This window comes from Lissotriton helveticus, chromosome 2_1 (genome assembly GCF_964261635.1).
Source record: "Lissotriton helveticus chromosome 2_1, aLisHel1.1, whole genome shotgun sequence".
Lineage (NCBI taxonomy): Eukaryota > Metazoa > Chordata > Amphibia > Caudata > Salamandridae > Lissotriton > Lissotriton helveticus.
In genome coordinates this window covers 25,118,320-25,138,160 of record NC_136059.1, presented here as the reverse complement: position 1 = coordinate 25,138,160, position 19,841 = coordinate 25,118,320, and the positions used below count along the sequence as shown (strand labels likewise).

Sequence of the window (19,841 nt, the reverse complement as noted above, 5' to 3'; positions counted from 1 at the left end):
GTTTTGATGTCGCAGAATGCGCAATTTACATTAATGTAGCATGTATCGGGAGGGCGGCAACTATCGCTAATGAGATGCTGTTCGAAAAGATTGAATGGCGAACATCACATGTCGATGTCAAGATTGTGGATATGCGCAGACATGCATGGTAACGATGTGCGGTATTATTAAAAGTGTTGATATCGCGAAGCTACACATGTGAATGTGCTCGGATGGAGGGAGGATTAGCAGTTAGGCTACGTCCTACACAGTGATAACGCTCATTACAGTCAAGTAATGTACGTCAAACGTAAATCTGAAAGTCTCACATATAACACACTACTATATTGGTAAAGCCTGACAACAGAGCGTACAGCAATACAAATTTATACATTACTGTTTACTGTTTGTTAGATGTGATCTAGGATGTTCATTCTGCCTGTGGCTGATGATACTCCAGGCCAAAAGCCAGCACAATAATGTGCACACACACACATTTGTTTTTTGATGTAACGTTTCAGATGCATGGCCATCACAGGTGGAAGGCTTAATATACAGAACATGAATATTAATCAAGAAGATTGTTGCATGTTGTGTGTATTATAAAATATGTGTACACAGAAAAACATCTTTTCAAAAAAGCTGTTTAAGGTGAAGAGGTGTCTCTCATCAAACGCTATAGAGAGAATGACTAAAATAGGTGGAGTCGTCCAACTGTTATAATGGGAAATGTTATGAAGCAATCAAATGATTTTTTCTAAGGTCACATGCCAATCGTACATCGAGCGTGCACGGAGGCCACACCCGACTCGATTTTGAGAATATAAATGTATCATAATATATGTTTATTACAGTTAGAAATATATAAATGTTAAAATATTTTAGATTATCGCTACTGTCATATACTTTTTAAAGTTAATTAGATATACTTTTGAGATAAAAAAACAGGTAATGGCATACCTGGCGCAATACCATACGTCTGTGACGTAAGATAGGGCCTGGCGGCGTGCACTCATCGCTACGCGACAGGCAGCTGCTGCGACCCCATACATACATGACGTAACGCGTGGTTTGGTACTGCGTATCCGTTGGATACCAAAGTAGCAGCTTGGGCGACTACATGCGTATATGATGTTACGCTGGACGCAGTATCATGTACCCGTCAGATACGAAATGTGCAGCATTTATGAGTTTAGCAATATAGTGGATCGGATTCGCGTAGTGATGGAGCTTGATATGCTACCGGTATGGAAATGCAGTTTTCAACAAAAAAAATACATATTTTTTAGGAAAAATATAAAACATTACTTAATTTTTAAAGTTGAAAAAAATAAGTATAATAGAGTTTCAAATTATGTAAAAATATAATAGAAAAACTATAGGTTTTATAAACATTAAAATATGAAATTAACATTTAAAAAACCTTTAAAATTCACTGAAAGAAACATAGGTTTTACAGACGGTATAGTTAGGAATTAGCATTTAAAAAACCTTAGAAATTCACTGGAAAAACCATAGGATTCAGGGATGTTATAGTTAGTTGGACATTTGACTCATAAAACCAGAGAAATTTGCTTGTTATAGTTAGTTGAGCTAAATATAACGTGCGTGCCCAAAATGCACTGCTGATGATATCACATATTACATCACTCATGACATGGTCAGTGACATCACTGATGACATCACTGATGACATCTCAAATGACATCATTGATGACATCATTCATGTCATCATCCATGTGATTATCTGATGCACATACTGATGCTGCAATATAAACTTTGCTACACCCACTCTAAAATACAGACTACTATTTTTGAAACCATACACACAACAATGCAAGATACTACATACCACCAATTATTTCCTAGATCTATACACACATCCAGTGTCTTATACATACAGTTACTCATCAATACAGTACTATAATATATACTGATACACCTATACATTCAGTCACAGTCTACCACTCATCCATAGTTACTCACACACCTAGGCAGTCATGTAAATAATTAATTACATATTCATTTACTCATGTATGCAGTTATATACACCAACTGAGTTATTTATACACACACCACATCACTTATTTATGCAGATACTAAGACATACTTAGTGTCTTATACAATCACTGATACAAGCAGACAGTTATTTATACACCCACTCTCTAAATAGCTTACTCTCATGTATACTCATTTATATACTCCAACACTGACATATACTTCTTTAAAACATATGTAGTTACTTACACATGTTCACATTCATTCATTCACCAACGCACCCATACACACACTAACTCACCCATACAGCCCTTTACAGATGCACTTTTGAATCCATACAACTGGTGAATTACCCACTCAGACATCTCTGCACAGAGTAACACCCCCCTCCACCGACCCACACAGACAATCAGGCACTCATACAGATACTCAGACAAGAAATCAATAACCCATATGGACACCTATCTAGCTACTCACCAACCCATGGCGTCATTGTGTAGAACCGGTATTCCGCACTCTGTTGTGTAGATATGAATGTGCACTGGATATCTGCCTCAGATCACCAATGATAGACCCGTCACACATAAATGTACTCATGGACCCCTTTTAGGCCAGTTTCTATGGTTGACCCCAGCATATTCCGTTATCGATGAACGCATTCTTCGAGGCATCCCGGGATGCGACTACTGCCAGTGATATGTCTGTGGAGCTTCTACAGGTTGGTATAGGTGCCTCAGCAGCTGCTATAGGGGCTGGATGAGAACATCTTTGTGCTATGAACTTGCCTGGAGCTGCACCTCTGGGAGCACAGTCTGTGTTTGATGAAACCAGGAATGTAGCTTCTAGAACTGGGAACCCATGTAAATGTGTCTGAGCCTATGTTTTTGGGCGATGTTGCTCCTACGTGTTCATCTGAACTGAGTGATGTCTTTACAACATTTTCAGAAGGACTCATGTCCTTGTCCCACAAGTCTTCATGTTTTCTTTGACTTTCACACAGCATGGTCATATTTTTCACCTTACTTGTGGACTTTTCTATTGACTAATTTGTGCGCATATGCTAATCTGCATTGCTTTCTGAGAGTGGTTGTCATGCAACTTCGTTCATTGTCCTTATATCCACAATTGTGATGTTGGTATTGTGTTATGAGAAGGCTCATGTTAGTCGTCCCTTAGTGTGAGGGTTGTGCATCATGTATGTCACTTAGGTACATGCATTAATGCTCTAGACCTAATTTTTGATGCTTCTTTGGTACAATCACTTATGTCTTCTGTAAACATGTGCATTTGTGACAATGTCAACTTCCTGTCTCTGAGACAACTTGTCAATTATCATTTGCTTTGCTTAACTAGTTTATTAATCTTTGAACACTGCATATGTGGACTCAAAATGAATTTTGCAGAACTAAATTTATTTTACAGCCACGAGGTGACATGACTATCTGCAAGTCCATGAAGAATGCTGGTTTCGACATGTTATGTAAGGAACATTGTCACTGAACATGAAGAATCTTTTCTGGTATTTTGGCACTGGAGATACTTCTGCTAACCCAGTGTGGACACTGCATGCTGGGACCTTGCAAGGCATGTCTAGAATGTTCTATGTTGGGTGTCCAGTTCGTGACCAAATCATGTAATTACATCCTCTCCAGCAGGTCAATGTCTGTTTCACCAAGTGAAGGCATTATTTGCGTTACACATATGCTTTCCATACACGTGTAGGTCATGGACTGCATTAGAGCTGCATGTAGATGTCCTAATTTGCATAAATCTGCATCACTGCCCTGCCTTGTAATTGTTGCTGAAGTTCATAATCTGTGTACCTTTGAACTGTTTAATATGCCTCCCCATAGTGATTGTGACAAAACATGAATCATGCATCATTAAGCTTTGTTCTGATACAATTTTGCCTAAAATCCTCTGTTTACATTTTATATTTGTAAGTCAATGATGGTGCAGGAGTGTAAGAGGAATCAGTTCATATGAGCCTTGGGTCATGAGGCTTGTCACAATCAGTGTTTGGCTTATAACATTCCCTCCCTGGCTAGGTTTGGGCGCCCTACGGTGGCACTGAAAGCTAGCTGCTCGGCTTGGCAAAATATCCTTCAAGGGTGCCTGGAATCAATCTGGCACCATCGCCATAGTGTATGTGTCTATCTAACCCCATGTCCCTACCGGCTGGTGGAAACTACATGACAGTTACACTTGTGTTTTGAGATCAAGGTGATGAATGCTGGCTATTTCTAGGCTCAGTGTATGTGCTGTGTGGTGTCCTGTGGTGAACAGGTACGTTTGAAGTGAGTCTTCTGTAATGTCTACACACTAATGTAGTCCAGATTCTTGGTTGTGACAGCATGCACATCAATGTACTGATACTGCAAAATACTCGCTCATTGTGCAACACTAAGTTGATGTCACATATCGCTGGGTTCAGTGCAGAACATTCTGCTATGGAGTGTTGTGAATGTGTTGTACATGTGTTTTGGGTGTATAGTATACGCACTGCAGAGAGCAAAGATTGCTGCTAGCGTGTGCCCCTCATTGTTCATGCCAGAGGCTGTGAGTCACAGTGTCAGCAATGTTCCCAATGGTTAGACCAGGGCGGTGCATTTTATCCGTGCGCAGAGTTTGCAGAGTTTTCAGTACTCCGTGCTCGACATAGCTCAAAGAGTGCAGAAAACTCCACTTGGCGTAGCGCAGCAGAGTTTTTTCCCACCGCACGCGCTGCAGCTCAGGTAGAATTTCTACCTGAGCGGCAGGAAGATCAGTTCAAACAGCAGCTCATGTCGCACTCTGCCGCTTACGGAACTCCGCTGAGTTTTTTCACTTTGCAGTTTCGCAGAGCACAACTCCGCCAACTACGCCCAGGCCTAGCCCATGTGAGTCCAATATTTAGCTCCTGTGGACTAACTGATGGTTTGGTGTTTCCAAAGTGAGTTCCATCCACCACTACTCTATAGTGAATGATTGTGCATCTTGTACATTCTGTATGTTGGCTGAGGTCATGCCCTATGCCAGTACTATTTTTGGTTGTCCTACACTGTGAATGATTGCGACATCATGAATTGAGGTCATTTACTTCCACTGGTGTGGCAATTGGTTTGTATGAAGCTCCTATTTTTAGGTCCAAATCCTCTTATGTAAATTTGCCGCTCTTGAAACATGTTCATGTGTGTATAAATGATAGTTAGTAAGTCTACATCAAATAGAATCAGCATTCCTGACTGGGTATAGTGAAGTTAGTAGTTGTCATCCATGGATTTGTGCCACATGTGTTTTTTTTTAAACAGTACATGTTGTTGGTATTCCAAGTAATGACACTGTGTGCAATCATGCCCAAGTGCATTCACTTTGAGGAGTTCAGAATGGTCTGAGGGGTGCCATAGTATTTTCAATTTCAAAAAGCTTTATTCGAATTGTTTAGACAAATTCATAAAAGCGTACAAATTCAATCACATTTAAGAAGCAACATTTAAAATCAGTATGAATTAAGATCATTTTACATACACAGTTAAAAGTAGGTAAGTAAAACTGTTAAAAATTTAAAAAGAGAATTGGTACTATTAAAAATGGTTTTGTGTTTGCATACATTTCAGCAAATTTCAATTTAAATTGTATTTCTGTACCTCACAATTGCTCTCAGGAAAAAGGATACAGTACTAATGGTGCACTCATCATCTAAAGTTCTTAATTTGTGGTATGCCCCTCTACATGACCTTAGGCCCCAAGAGACAAGGAGAGGTTTCAGCAATTTCCTCCTTGGATGGGTATAAAAAGAGCAAAAAAGGATACAATGTATATTTGATTGTATCGACACATCGTCGCAGGGACAAGTTCTTTTTTCCCTTGACCAGTCATTGCACTGTGGTAAAGTTACAAGTCTAAAAAACGTTTCCAGGAGGAAATAGGTCAAAAGCATGCGATGGTATAAAGGTTGCTCAATCACAAGATAGAACTGGATACCCTGGTGTACTGTTATCAAATCATTATCCATAACAGTTTTCTTAAGCCTTTCTTCCCGACATCTTTTGTTTTCAAAGTGTTCTCGGGGGGACTTTTTTAGGGCAGTTCTTGAGATGGTTTCCATGCTATCTGGCTTGGAGAAAAATTCTGGGTGTCCAATTTCATACAACAGATTTTTGACTTAGGAAAACCATTTAATATTAGGGGCTCCATCACATGCAAGACAGTCTTCTATTATCTCTCTATTGAGAGTCGTACATGGGTTAGTCCAAACGTTATGCCATAATAAAACCGGGGCTGATTTAATAATGTCCGAAACATACTGGAGGACCACTTCCGAGTGCATCACATATGTTGAAGTGGTCTTTGGGACGGCCAGTAGATACCGTAAAAAACGGTTCTCAATTCATTGTATTGATTCCACTGACTCAATCCCCCAAATACCCACGCCATAGGTTCCGGTCGAGACACATTAGGGCCTTAAAGATCTGCCTTAGCTCCCTTGCTGGTCTACCCCCCAGTTTTTTGGCAAAGTTTGCCAGGGCGCCAGTGGCTCTGGTAAATGCCAGAGCCCTGGTGTTTACCGCTGGTTTCCATGAGCCCTTTCTCTCAAAATGGACCCCCAGATAGCAAAAGATATCTGCAAGCTCCACCCGCCTGTCATCCAGCGTAATCAAACAGGGTGTTCTGCGTTTCTTTGGGCCGCAGGGCATAGTAAAAGTTTTTGAGACGTTTACGCGGAGACCCCTTGATTGCATAAATTCCGAAAATTGTTGAACCGCTTTTTGTTGGCCCACCTTTGTCTGTGAGAGAATTGCCGCATCATCGGCGTAAAGGAGTATGGGGATAGGCTTCCCTTTTATTGTGGGGTAATCATGATAATGTTCAGTAAGGGCGAGTCCAACAGTGTTTATATATAGAGTAAAGAGCAGGGGTGCAAGTATGCGCCCCTGCCTTACTCCTCTGTGGATATGGAACACGTCTGAACATTCCCCCATCCTGCCGTATCTCACATGCGCTCTCACCCCATTATACAATTCTTTGATAAAAGAAAGGATATGATTCTCAAGGCCTATGCCCCTTAGAGTTTGCCAAAGTACATTGTGGTCAACACAATCAAATGCCGAACTGAGGTCTACGAATGTTATGTAAAGATTTCTTTTTTTGGCATGTATGTATTTTGATGTTATTAAGGCTAGATTAGGGCCCTGCTCGACTGTCCCTCTTCCCGTCCTGAACCCGTATTGGAGGTTGGAAAGTATCTCCTGTTCGTCCAACCAGTCCTGCATTCGGGCAAGAATGATCCTGCCTCAATCAATCAATCAATCAGAGCATTTGTATAGCGCACTACTCACCCGGAGGGTCTCAAGGCGCTGGGGGGGGGGGTCCGCTACTGCTCGAATAGCCAGGTCTTCGAGCCTGCGATCTTCATGAGGCCGTCAAGCAAAGAGATTGGCCGATAGCAGACATGATCATTCCTGTCCCCCTTTTTATAAATCGGGACAACCACTGCCTCTAACCAGGTGGCAATAAGGCCGATTTTATTTGAAGAATTCAATACTTCAGTAAGTAGGGGTGCCCGGAGGTCAGGTGAACTTTTAAAGATGTCAATTGGGACACAGTGCGGCCCTGGGGCCTTACCCGCAGGGCTTTCTGCAAGAGCCTTAAAAACTTCTTCCAGTTGAAACTGGATGCCCAATGGGAAAGGAATACATGGTTCCTCCATGATCGTTATTACGAGCCTAGTTAAGGATCTTCCTGGGGGAGCTATTTCTCTATAAAGACCCTGAAAGTGATTTTCCCAGTCCTGTGCTGTAATAGCATTGTCTATCTGGGGGCCCTGGGATACTTGCAGAAATGGGGCATTGACGGCCTTCCAAAAGGACGTATTGTCCTTTAACTCAGAGGCTGCATGCAGAGCTGACCACGCCTGCAATTTAACCCCTTCGACGCTGATGACGAGCTGGGCTCGTCATGAGGTAGCCTCCTCGCACGCTCATGACGAGCCCAGCTCGTCACGTAAAGTGCGCTTTTAAAAAAGTCAGCGTACGAGCGGAATTCCGCCCGCACGCATGCGGTTAAGCTCTTTCTTCCTATTTGATAGAGCGGTACGATATGTACGCCTCGCTAGCTGAACATTAGATCTAGATTGTGGAGAGGAATGCAGGGCTTTTTTAAGGGCAGCAAGTGCCTTAGTGCAGGTACCATCGAACCAACCCTGAGACCCCTTGGGAGTATTACAGGTAGTTCTAGTCAGGAGTTGTTTTATAGACGCACAGATTTTACTGAATGAGCCAAGAATGACATGGGGGTCCTCATCAGGAGAAAGACAGATATCAATTTCCGCGTGCACGTTAGTAACCAGTTTTTGTAGGAAATTTGCAGGTATCACCTTTTCCCATTTAGTGCAAAACCCATTTTTGCAGAAAGGATGGGTTTTAGGTCATATTTGACAATGTTTTTACGGCATGAGTCACCATGCTTAAGGTTGAGTGTTACAGAGATAGGAAAGTGATCACTCAAACCAGTAACAATAGTTTCCCATTTAGTCACCATGTTAGCATAGCGTGTCGAGAATAGAATAAAGTTAATGACTGTATTTGCCCCCCTCCCATTATAAGTAGGTCTAAATGTTTTGGGGGGTTAAACAGCTCATTTATAAAGGAGAGAGAAAACTCAGCCGGTATGTTGTTAAGCAAATCCCCTAACTTAGTGTGGGAAAAGTGAGTCGGGGGCCCCTGGTTGTGTTCCTCCATACCACACACTCCCTGTGCACTCCGCAGGCAAAGAGAACAATTAAAGTCCCCTACCCACATCAGGACCATATCTCCTGGCAGGCTTTCTTTGATCATGGACAGGGCTTTTAGGAGATTATTAATAACTTTCTCTCTTTGCAACACGGGAATATTGTTATAGAAATTTAATAGGACAAAATTTTTTAGATGACCCCACGATAAAATAAAGATTTGATAATAATTATTGTCAGTGAAACATTTAGCGGTGGAGGGACCAGTGGTAATTGACAAGCACGTACAAAGACCGCCCTTGTGTCTGCCTCTTATACTAGGTAATGCCGGAGTAGAAAAAGTTTTGTAACCCAGGATATGCAGTTCTTCAATGGCCCATGTTTCTTGAAGACATACAAAAGCGTGGGTCAAGGTCAATGATTGCCAGGTTGCATTGTTAATTTGTGAGGAGAGACCTGCCACATTCCAGGTTATGACACTTCCAGTGGTTACGGGTTGGGGCGAAGTGTTTGATTCACTTGATACCAAAAAAGGTTCAACACTCTCTGTTTGTAATACAGGGGGGGTGGACACCATGGTGTCGATTAAAATTGGACAGTTGGACTGTAGTTGAGCAGATGACCCATCCCTATGATCTTGTAAGGGTAACTCCCGGCAATTGTAATAGGAAAGTCAGTCCACTGCATCTAAAGCTGTAAAGGCATGAAATCTGTTTGCAACCGGGATTTGGAAGTTAATGGCCTCTCGAGTTCTCTGATAGGGGTGATTCGCAACACGTTGGTGAAGTAGTAGGGGCCTGGGGTAAAAGTAGCTTAAGTTACGGATCTGTATTCCTGGGGTTCCGCTCTCATGATACCAACCTTTTAAGTACGTGGTGACTCTAGGGTATTTGAAATTAATTATTACGGCATCACCTTCAATATCCTTAGGCCTCTGTCCTACCCTTTTTACTCTTCTCATGAACAGAATATCTCCATTAATGTTTGGGAGGAGCGGTCTGTTAGTTTTAAGCCAGTAAATTACCTTATTTTTGAGTCCCCTATACCCTTCAAACTGCCCTGTTGGTAATTCAGGGACCCCAGTCAAGACGGCAACATAAGGGGCTGAATCTGGGGGGAGGTCAATTAGAATATTTGGGCGGGTACTTTTACCACCCTCAGTTTGGGGTCTTAGATTATTACTATGTGTTGTCAGTATGCCATTTTTACCGCCCAGTTGTCCCCCTGTTCTTTGTAGATTCGTTCTGTTAACATCAGACTTTGATGTCACGGTCCTGGTCTCCTTTCTCTCAGCACCCACTACTCTTGTCGCTGTTATGGTAGGAGTTGGAGACTGAGTGATCTCCACTAATGATTGTATGTGGTCTGAATTATTTTTCCCCTTAGTTGTGCTGTTATTCACTCTCCCTTGTTCAGTGTTACTAGCTTTAGTGGCGGCATTTTTTGATGCATCCCTTAATAGGCCCGAGTTTAGATTAACGGCTGCCTCAATAGAATCCAGTTGCGCAGCCAACCTTCTCATTCTTTCAACAATTGGCAGAATTAAGGATTTTACCAGGGCTTTTATGCTTCCAGTAATCTGTTGTAATGAGGGAGGAGATGTTGACAGCTGAATTGAATTTAAATCTGTTATGGGAAGCTCCTGTCCAGGGATGTGGTGTTTGGAGGAATATATATTAGTCTTAGCTGCTTTCGCCTGCCTACCCCCATGTCTTTTGGAACCCCTTTTTCTTTTTAGTGAGTTTCCTTTAGTTGGACATTGGGCATGGGGTTTCTTGGAAACTATCGGGTTTAAAAGTTCCTGGGTGGGAGGTTCATCAGATATTATTACTAGGGGATGCTCTAAACTAGAATCTTTGCTGCTATTTAGGCTGTTTGGTTCAGTTACATACGTCTTTTAACTGCGGGGGAGTACTGAAGAGAAGACAGGATACAGGTAAGGTTGATGAGCTCCTCTTTAATCGGTCCAGTGTACAGCTCTCCCGGCAGCAACTGCGGTCCCGGGCATTCCCACATTCTATGCTGTATTACAGCAACAGCAAGCACGAGCCACAGAGCCCTCGTGACATTTAAAGATACAGATAACATCCCAACACATCCCCCTCCCTTCATTTAAAAATAAATTATGACAAATAAATAAATACTATAACCTACCTACCCCCTAAAATAACATAAACAAAATCATAAAAACAAGAAATCAAAGAAAATGACAGAAAAAGGAAATATATACATTCAATATGTGACAAAATCGCGAAATCTAGCAGGAACAGATCTAAATCTGGTGGAACAACGCTGAGGACCAATACTGTTGTCAAATGGAGACACACTTGCACCTAAGTTAACAGTGGGCAAAATTTGAGAACCAAGGCCAAATTTGTTTTTTACAAATTCAACTTTGGGCTTAGGAACAATTGAAACACAAGACTTATTCCAAATCTTCCCATTTGCCAGTACAACAACATGATCTTTCACTTCTTTAACTTGTACAGGAGGGGAAAATCAAGCTTGACCCTTGCGCAAAAGCATTGGTTTCCTAATCCTCACCCAGTCCCCACAACACACGGGTGATGATCTAATGCTTTTCTGAGCATATTTTCCCTGAGCAACACCCCTAACATCAGCTACCCTGCTAATTTTGGCTACATCAACATCTTTCCTCAACATCCAATCCTTATTAAGTTTCGAACCCGCTACTCTGCCCCTGAGTAAGGTGAATGGTGATACCCCCGTACTAGAATGAGGTGTAACCCTCATAGCCCACAACATGTCAGAAATCACTTTCTTCCAATTTAAACCATTAATAGAAGCCAACTGCAATTGATCCTTGACTACTCGGTTCAAACGCTCAACTAAACCATTGCTGGAAGGATGATAAAGAGAAGTAAGAATGTGTTTAATTCCATGAGTCTTATTAAAATCTTGCATTTCAGCAGAAACCAACTGAGTACCATTATCAGATACTAATTCTTCCGGAAAACCCTCTTGCAAGAAAATGTCCTTGAAGAAATTGATAACAGTACCAGAATTAACACCATCAACAAATCTTACTTCTGGCCATTTTTGACATGTAGTCAATTAAAACCAGCGCATATTTAGGAGTAGTCCCTGAATCATTGAATGGACCAGCCACATCAAATGCTAATTTATGCCAAGGCAATTCTTTCACTTGAATAGGAGTCACTGCGGAGGGACAAGTAACTTGAGTTTTATCACTAAGAACGCAAACACCGCAGTCACAAACACAGTGTTCAATAGCTCTGTCCACACCAGGCCACCAAAAATCCTCACGCACTCTCCTTTTCATAGCACGAATGCCTAAGTGACCAACATGAGCTAAGTCCAAAACTGTGTTGCAAAGAGATTTTGGGACCACCAACAAACCACCTCTGCATAAAATACCATCGATCAAAGATAATTCGTCACACACCCTCCTGAAGGGAACTAACTCTGAAGGCAGAGATTTATCATCAGGCCACCCATGAGTCATAAAGTCAATCACATTACACAATTCAATATCTTTGGATATTGCAAGCTTCTAATCAGCTTCAGATAACGCAGTACTAACCTCAGACACAGTGCTGACTGCACAAACCATTTCCAAGTGATCACAACAATGCTCCAAATCATTATGAGGAAGAGGTAATCTGGATAAGCAATCAGCTACACTGTTCCTTACCCCAGGAACATACTCCAGGTGATAATTGAACTCAGAAAGTCTGTATTGCCATTTTGCTATGCGAGGAGAAGCCCTCCCACCACCTTTAGTTGTAAAAAGGTCCACCAAAGGTTTGTGATCAGTTTTGAGAATTATGTGATTGCCCCAAAGAATATTTCTGAAATATTGTACACCCCACCATAAAGCTAAAGCCTCCTTTTCGATAGTCGAATAAGTTCCCTCGGCACCACGAAGAGTTCTAGAAGCAAAAGCAATCACTTCTTCCCTATTGTCAGGTCTTTTCTGCATTAGAACCGCTCCTAGACCCATATTGCTAGCATCAGTAATGACAATGCATTGATCATTAATATTAAAAAGTTTGAGAGAGCGTGCTTGCACAATTACATCCTTCAACAATTTAAAGTCATTTGCACATTGCAGCGACCAGTCGTATTTCACATTTTTCTTCAATAAATTACGTAAAGATACAGTCTTATCAGAAAAATTCTGCACAAATTTCGCATAATATTCAATTAATCCCAAGAAAGAACGTAGTTGGTCTTTGTTCTGGGGTTCTGGTGCATTCTGGATGGCATCTAATATTTTCATTTTTGGTTCAACTCCTTTAGCAGAGATGTGAGATCCTAAATAATCAACACCATCTCTGAGAAATTTGCACTTGTCTTTTCTTAAAGTTAAACCATAATTTTTTATGATATCCAAAACAGTTTTCACCCTTTCATTATGCTCTAGCACTGTCTTCCCATGGATAAGAATGTCATCCTGAAAGAAGATGACCCCTGCAGTGTCCTTAAAATGATTTCCCATAAGACGTTGGAACACTGCAGAAGCCGACGCCAAACCGAATGGCATTCATAAATAATGAAATGCATCCTCAGGTGTTACAAAAGACGTGAGATGCCTAGAATCTTTGCTTAATTCAATTTGATGGTATGCCGAAAAAATATCTAGGTTGGAAAAATATCTGGCACCTTCCAAAGTAGATAACATCTCATTAATATTGGGCAATGGCTGTCGATCAACCCATATACAAGCATTCAAATCGCGCAAATCCACACACATCCTAAGGGACTTATCCGCCTTGCGCGCTAAAACTATGGGAGACAACCATTCCGACCCCTCAATTGGCTCAATCACACCCAAAAGACGTAAACTTTCTAGTTCACCTTTCAATTCGTTACGCATGCTTAGTGGTACCTTCCGAACCTTATGTGCAATTGCCTTAGCCCCATCTTTCAAAACAATACGATGTTGAAAACCCTTAAGTTTACCCAATTTGTCACAAAAAACTTCTGGGTAATTTTGTACCCACTCACTTTCACACACTGCGTTCAAGGAATGCACAGGCTCAACATCAGGCAAGGTAGCATAATACTGCTTAGCATCCAGCCTAGATAAAACCATGTCCACGTGATTGGGATCAAGAATGATACTAAGCTCACCTTGTTCATGCCAACCCAATAAATTAGTACCATCTTTTACAACATAGATAGAACAAAGGGCCAGATGTAGGTAATCCCCGATTGCCGATTCTTAAATACCGAATCATACCGATTCGCTATTTAAGAACTGGCGATCGGGATGTAGGTATTTTTACCGAATTAATTACCGAGTCGGTATGATTCGGTAATTAATGAATCGGTATTTACCGAGTCTGTAACTGCCATTGTTTCCTATGGGCCTTGAGGCCCATAGGAATCAATGTCAATTACCGAATCGATAAATACCGATTCGGTAATTGAGGGAAATATTGAAGGGTGGCAGGGTGTCACTTTGACACCCTGTTGCACCCCTCAATTGTGCATGGGTGCACATGTTGCTGACATACATGCCATTAGGGCATGTATGTCTGCAACATGGCACTGTTTAAAACGCAAAAAAAATGCTTTTTAAATGGTTTTCTTAATTTACCACCAACTACTAGTTGGTGGTAAATTAAGAATTCTTAAACCCTTGTAGCACTGAAAACAGTGCTACCTACATCTGAAATTACAGAATCGGTAATTTTACCAATTCGGTATTTTACCGAATCGGTAAAATTACAGAATCGGTAAAATTACCGATTCTGTAATTTTACATGCCCCTACATACCAATGTCCAAATACCGGTCGGAAACGGACGAAAATCGTTTTTTTCCGGCTGTTTACGACCGGTATTTGGACACCTACATCTGGCCCAAAATGTGCAATCACCCTTAAACTCCAGCTTGCCTTTAAACTTCCCTAAAACTTCTACTCTTTTACCCCATAAGCGAACATCTTGATGAGGGACTGTGACAAGGACATTTTTCCTAAGACATCAAAATCTTTGACATTAACTAAGGTGAATGGAGAGCCTGAATCTGCAAGAAATTTGACGCAAACACCATTCAAATTAATGAAACAAGTGGGGGATTTCCTTCTTTGAGACCCATCAAGAGAAGCAATCTCCACTACACCATCAGCTTTCATGGGAGAAGCAGATAACATCAATAATTCATGACACATGTCATCATCATCATCACATTCAAATTGGCGATCTTCAATATTCTTCACCATGTAAGACGGTGCCTTTTTTGCAATGGTAACTTTGCACATTCGTGCTAAATGACCTTTCTTGCCACACTTAAAGCAAGATTGATTAATGGCAAAACCAAATTTAAAATTTCCCAAATGTGATCTGCTCCCACACTGATAACATGACAAGCCTTGAGAATCATTCCTTGTCTTGTTGACAGATGTAATGGAGGAAGATCGAGGAGGATTGGCGTTTACAAGTTTGGAAGTCTTGATAGAGGATTTGGAGGTGACAGAATTAATGTCGGCAGACTCTGATGGAGGAAGAGTAGATGATGCCGAAGTACTTAATTCCTTCATGCAAAACTGGGAATGTTCAACAGACTTTGCCAAAGTCAATGCAGTCTCTAAATCAGGATCATCAGAAGACAAAAGTTTCTCATGCACTTTCCTGTCACAAGTGCGTTCAATTAATTGATCCCGAATGATTTCATCTCTGAATTCTCTAAAGTTGCAGTTGACTGCTAGAATCCTTAAAGCTGCAACGAAATCATCAATGGATTCACCAGACTTTTGTGAACGTTGTAAAAATTTGTGATGTTCCAGAACAATGTTCCGGTTAGGATTGAACCTTTTATCGAGTGTTTTTATGAGTGAAGCATTCTCATCAATGACTTGTGCATCACCATCGTCACTTGAAATAGAGATCCTTACTTGCTCAAGAGGTAATGTTTCAAGAATGGACCTGCCTTCAGCCCCCAAATTATACACCAACAGTGCTCTTTCCTTCTTTGCGGTGAAAGTATCACCATCAATTGCGTCGATGTAGGCCTCAAAAGTGGATTTCCACTGCTTCCAAGGCATGGGAGGAGGACCAGGAGACTGTAAGAAGGGAGGTGGCGTGGCTACTTTTTCCATTTGCGTGGGTGAGTTGCTGCTCCAAAGAAAATTGTGCTGAAAAATTCACAATAAAGTAATATAAAACAGCTCAACAGTTTGTAAAATTGCAAAAAAGAAAAAAATAAAATGCTTTAAAAATTGCCTGTTAGTCTTACAACTTCAGTGTAAAAATTCAAATATATATTTGCATTGATGCAGATAAAAGATTCTTGATGTAAATAGCTGAGCATGAGATAGCGCGGCATTCACTAACGAAAATGCTTCGCATTCAGGCTCAAGGCAAAAGTCTGTGTTATTTCAGCAGCGCTAAGACACAACGTGCTGAAATGCGCGGTGACTCAGACGCTAGTTCAGCACCATGGCAACGCACGTCACTGTGAACGGTGCAGATGAGACGAATGACGTGGCACGTAGAGTTAGCTCGTGCGTGAGCTTGCGCACGCACTGAAGACTTCGCGCAACTGAAGTTTAAGGGAAACAGAAAAACAGGCAAAAGTTGAACACAAAAAAAAAAATGGGCCCTCGACAGAGGAATTCACAGGACCAATAGGGTCAGACGATGTATACCTCACTCAATCAAGTTGAATCAAGTTCTTCATTAAAGATGCAACGTCACAGTTGCCTCGCCGAGGAAAATCGTTCCAAGACGTCCAGCAACACTTGAGAGAGAGGCAGACACTGGATCCTTGTCGCCAGTGAAGAGAAGACAGGATACAGGTAAGGTTGATGAGCTCCTCTTTAATCCGTCCAGTGTACAGCTCTCCTGGCAGCAACTGCCGTCCCGGGCATTCCCACATTCTATGCTGTATCACAGCAACAGCAAGCACGAGCCACAGAGCCCTCGTTACATGTAAAGATACAGATAACATCCCAACAAGTACTAATATTACTAAGCAGAGAGCACTTTTTGTCTGAGTCACGTACGGGGGTAGTGGCTAGCTGCCGGGCACCTAAAGAAGAACGTTTGTTTTGAAGCTCGGTTGAGATACGGCGCTCGGTGATAATGATCTCACGCTCGAGCCTGGCTGCCGCTTTGTTAATAAAATGATCGAGTGTACCCCTCCCGTAGCCCCCCACTAGTGATTTCCTTCCCCTTGTAGGCATATTCAGCTATGTAATGGGATGATACGTGTACTATTGGCAGTTGAGTAAGTAAGGGTATAACCTAACAATACAGCAGTATGTAGTAAAGAACTATATACATATAGTGCAGGGTGATATGTCCACGGTACCTATTTTCTTTAAAGACAGGCTTAAGATGGGATAGATGTAAGTAGTATGACCCAGCCCAGCCTCCTTGTGCCTCTGAGGGCCACAGAGGGCCCGCCCTTGTCCCGGACTTCTCCCGGTCGAGCCCGCATTGGACCGGTGAGCAGTTTAAAGGTCCAGGGGGTGTGTCTTCCGCCCGGCACCTCACGCGAGACCGCGCTGCCTGCTGGATGGTGTAGGCAAGCAGCGTGCGGTCCGCGGGTGACTCGAGGCACGGATGGGCAGTATCTGCAACAATCCCCCAGCTCTCCCTCAGCAGGTCAATGGGCGACAGTTTCTCCCACTCTAATTCAGCAGCAGTGAGCGTCCAGGTCCGAAGGGAAGATTCCTCGTACTTCAGCAAAGTAGATTGCGCGTTGGACCGGTGAGATGTTTAAAGGTCCAGGGGGTGTGTCTTCCGCCCGGCACCTCACGCGAGACCGCGCTGCCTGCTGGATGTTGTAGGCAAGCAGCGCGCGGTCCGCGGGTGACTCGAGGCACGGATGGGCAGTATCTGCAACAATCCCCCAGCTCTCCCTCAGCAGGTCAATGGGCGACAGTTTCTCCCGCTCTAATTCAGCAGCAGTGAGCGTCCAGGTCCGAAGGGAAGATTCCTCGTCCTTCAGCAAAGTAGATTGCGCGTCCCATAGTACCCTATAGTATGGTAAAATTGTGATAGGCCAGCCCAAAATGTGTTATATTGGATTAATTATTGCACCTCCCCAGCTCTGTGGGATACGATTGGTTGTGGCGATCAGCTGGAACAGACTGTGCATCTTACTTGCCCAATAGTTGGGATCTTGTTTGTAAATAGCCTGTGGGACTCCATTCGGGCCTGGTGAACTATCGAGCCGACTTTTTCTTTTGATTTGTAAAATTTCTACTTCTGAATGCGGAAAGTTTGATTATGGTGTGTCCTCAGTCTGAGGTGTGCCGTTTCCTGCTATTTTGGTGATTATAGTGGACTTATCTTTCTTGGTACTATGGTTAGTTACGGGCATTACTGATTTTTGCTTTTCCTTTGAAGTAATTGCAGCGAAGTTCGACTGGTCCACATTTTTAATCGAAAATGTGGAGATTAGATGCTGTACCCTGGCTGGCTTGGTGACGCAGGTTGTGTTTATGACTTTTGAAGTTCTGTTCAAGGAATTCTCCTGATTCCATAAAGATCTAGCATCTGATTTCTTTGCTTTATATAATAACTTTGTCCAAAAGTTATTTTCTCGAATTTTCTTTGTCGATCCAAGTTTGTTTTTTGTATTTTTTCTTTAATAGACGTACATGCTCTCATGCTTTTGACAATGACTTTGAAGGTGAGCCGTCCTAAGTGCCTTTCTCATCTGCTTCCTTAAAATTTGCACCATTTGACTGAGATGACTGTTGTAATCTGTCCATTTTTTTCTTGACTGTTTAGTGGATGCTCCTGCTCGTGGTAAACTTGCCAGGAAGGTAGTCCATGTTTGAATTATCATGTTATTTTGTGACTCGAGGGTTATCATTAGACTCTTAACCTTTGAGGCTACGTGTGGTAATGTGGTGCTTGTCCACCGCAGACGCTTCAGATTAATTGTTGATGTATACCCCTCTACTACTGGAGCTTCTATGTGTTTATGAAATGTCATTTTAAATTCAATGTGCTTGGCCGAGTTATCGCTATCCATGGAGCATTTGATTTTAAATCTTGTTATTTGCCTTAGGAGCGAGAGGGTTACTATTGTGTAATCCAGAACTGAGCTCGAGCGAGGGCCATTGTACGTACAAGTGGCGGGTCTATCCTGATTTATTCTCCCATTTAATGTACGCATATCTAGGTGTTTGAGGTCCCTTATGAGTCCATGTCCTACTTTATCATTACGTTTTAGGATGGGAAACAATTGCGTTTCTACAATCCAAGCATTTGCGGTGGTAATGTTATCTTCCTCTACTCAAAGGAGAGCAAAATGTAAGTTTAAAAATGTATAAATATTTTAACAATTTATTTTATAATGTTTTTGTTATAGGGCTCACTGTAAGTCTCAGTGTTAAATGTTGAACCTCTAGGTGTTGGGACTTCTGGTGGGAGCAGAGTCAAAGGGGGCCCTGAGCACCCTGTTTTTCTGCCATTCACTGCTCCACGAGGACAAGGGAAAGTTCCGGCCTGAGTGGATCTTTGGAACACTGGCTCCAATTTTAGTGGACATCTATACCTAATGGAAATGGATGTGTTTGCAGGAGGAATAGTATGGGAATCAATCTCCAGTAAACCAATGACCATATCCTTATCGAAAAATCTAACTTCTATTGTGTCCCCAGAGATCCCAAGTGAACGAGATCTTTCTATGGATTTGATGTCATACTTAATGATGGAATAGCAGTGGCGGGTAGATCTCAACCAGTAAGTGACTATATTTTTTAGTGAATCCTGATCTTCATACCCAGCCCTGGAGAATTTGGGAACTTCAGTGAGATAAATCACATCTTGAGCACCCTGGACTCTAGGTCGCGTAAAGACTCCTTCCTTCAACTACCCCATCTACAAAGTCCCCCGCACACCCCGGCCTGGGAGAGTGCCTTTCATCTAGAGTCACCTCTTCTCTATCTGGGGCCCTAGGTCCGGCCCTAACATAGCCAACTCCCAGCATGTTCCTTGCGGTCAGTATAGATGTGTCATTAGGGCGGTAATTATTAGTGTGATCTAAAGGTTTATGTGAAGTATTTGCAAGAGCAATTTTATGAGAGGGCTCAGCATACCCACAAGAATGTGGTCCTATGCAGCTTCCCTCTCATGTTAATTGTCTCACAGGTGAGGAGGCTCACAGTAACCCACGATGAACCCCCTTCCCACAGAGTGTTCTCTC

At 42.2% G+C, this 19,841-nt stretch overlaps 1 protein-coding gene across 3 annotated transcripts in view; it reads left to right on the top strand.

Annotated features, from left to right (window-relative positions):
- The window catches only part of LOC144817678 (extracellular calcium-sensing receptor-like), a 144,778-nt gene that overhangs the window by 49,113 nt on the left and 75,824 nt on the right, over positions 1-19,841 (top strand). Inside the window, exon 3 of one of the 3 annotated variants that reach the window (XR_013606940.1) lies at positions 3,399-3,863. The exons of the other annotated variants lie outside the window; for them this stretch is intronic. The gene's annotated coding sequence lies outside the window, so the exon portion shown is untranslated. Of the gene's footprint in view, positions 1-3,398; positions 3,864-19,841 lie in introns of those variants that run through there. 3 annotated transcript variants of the gene reach the window in all.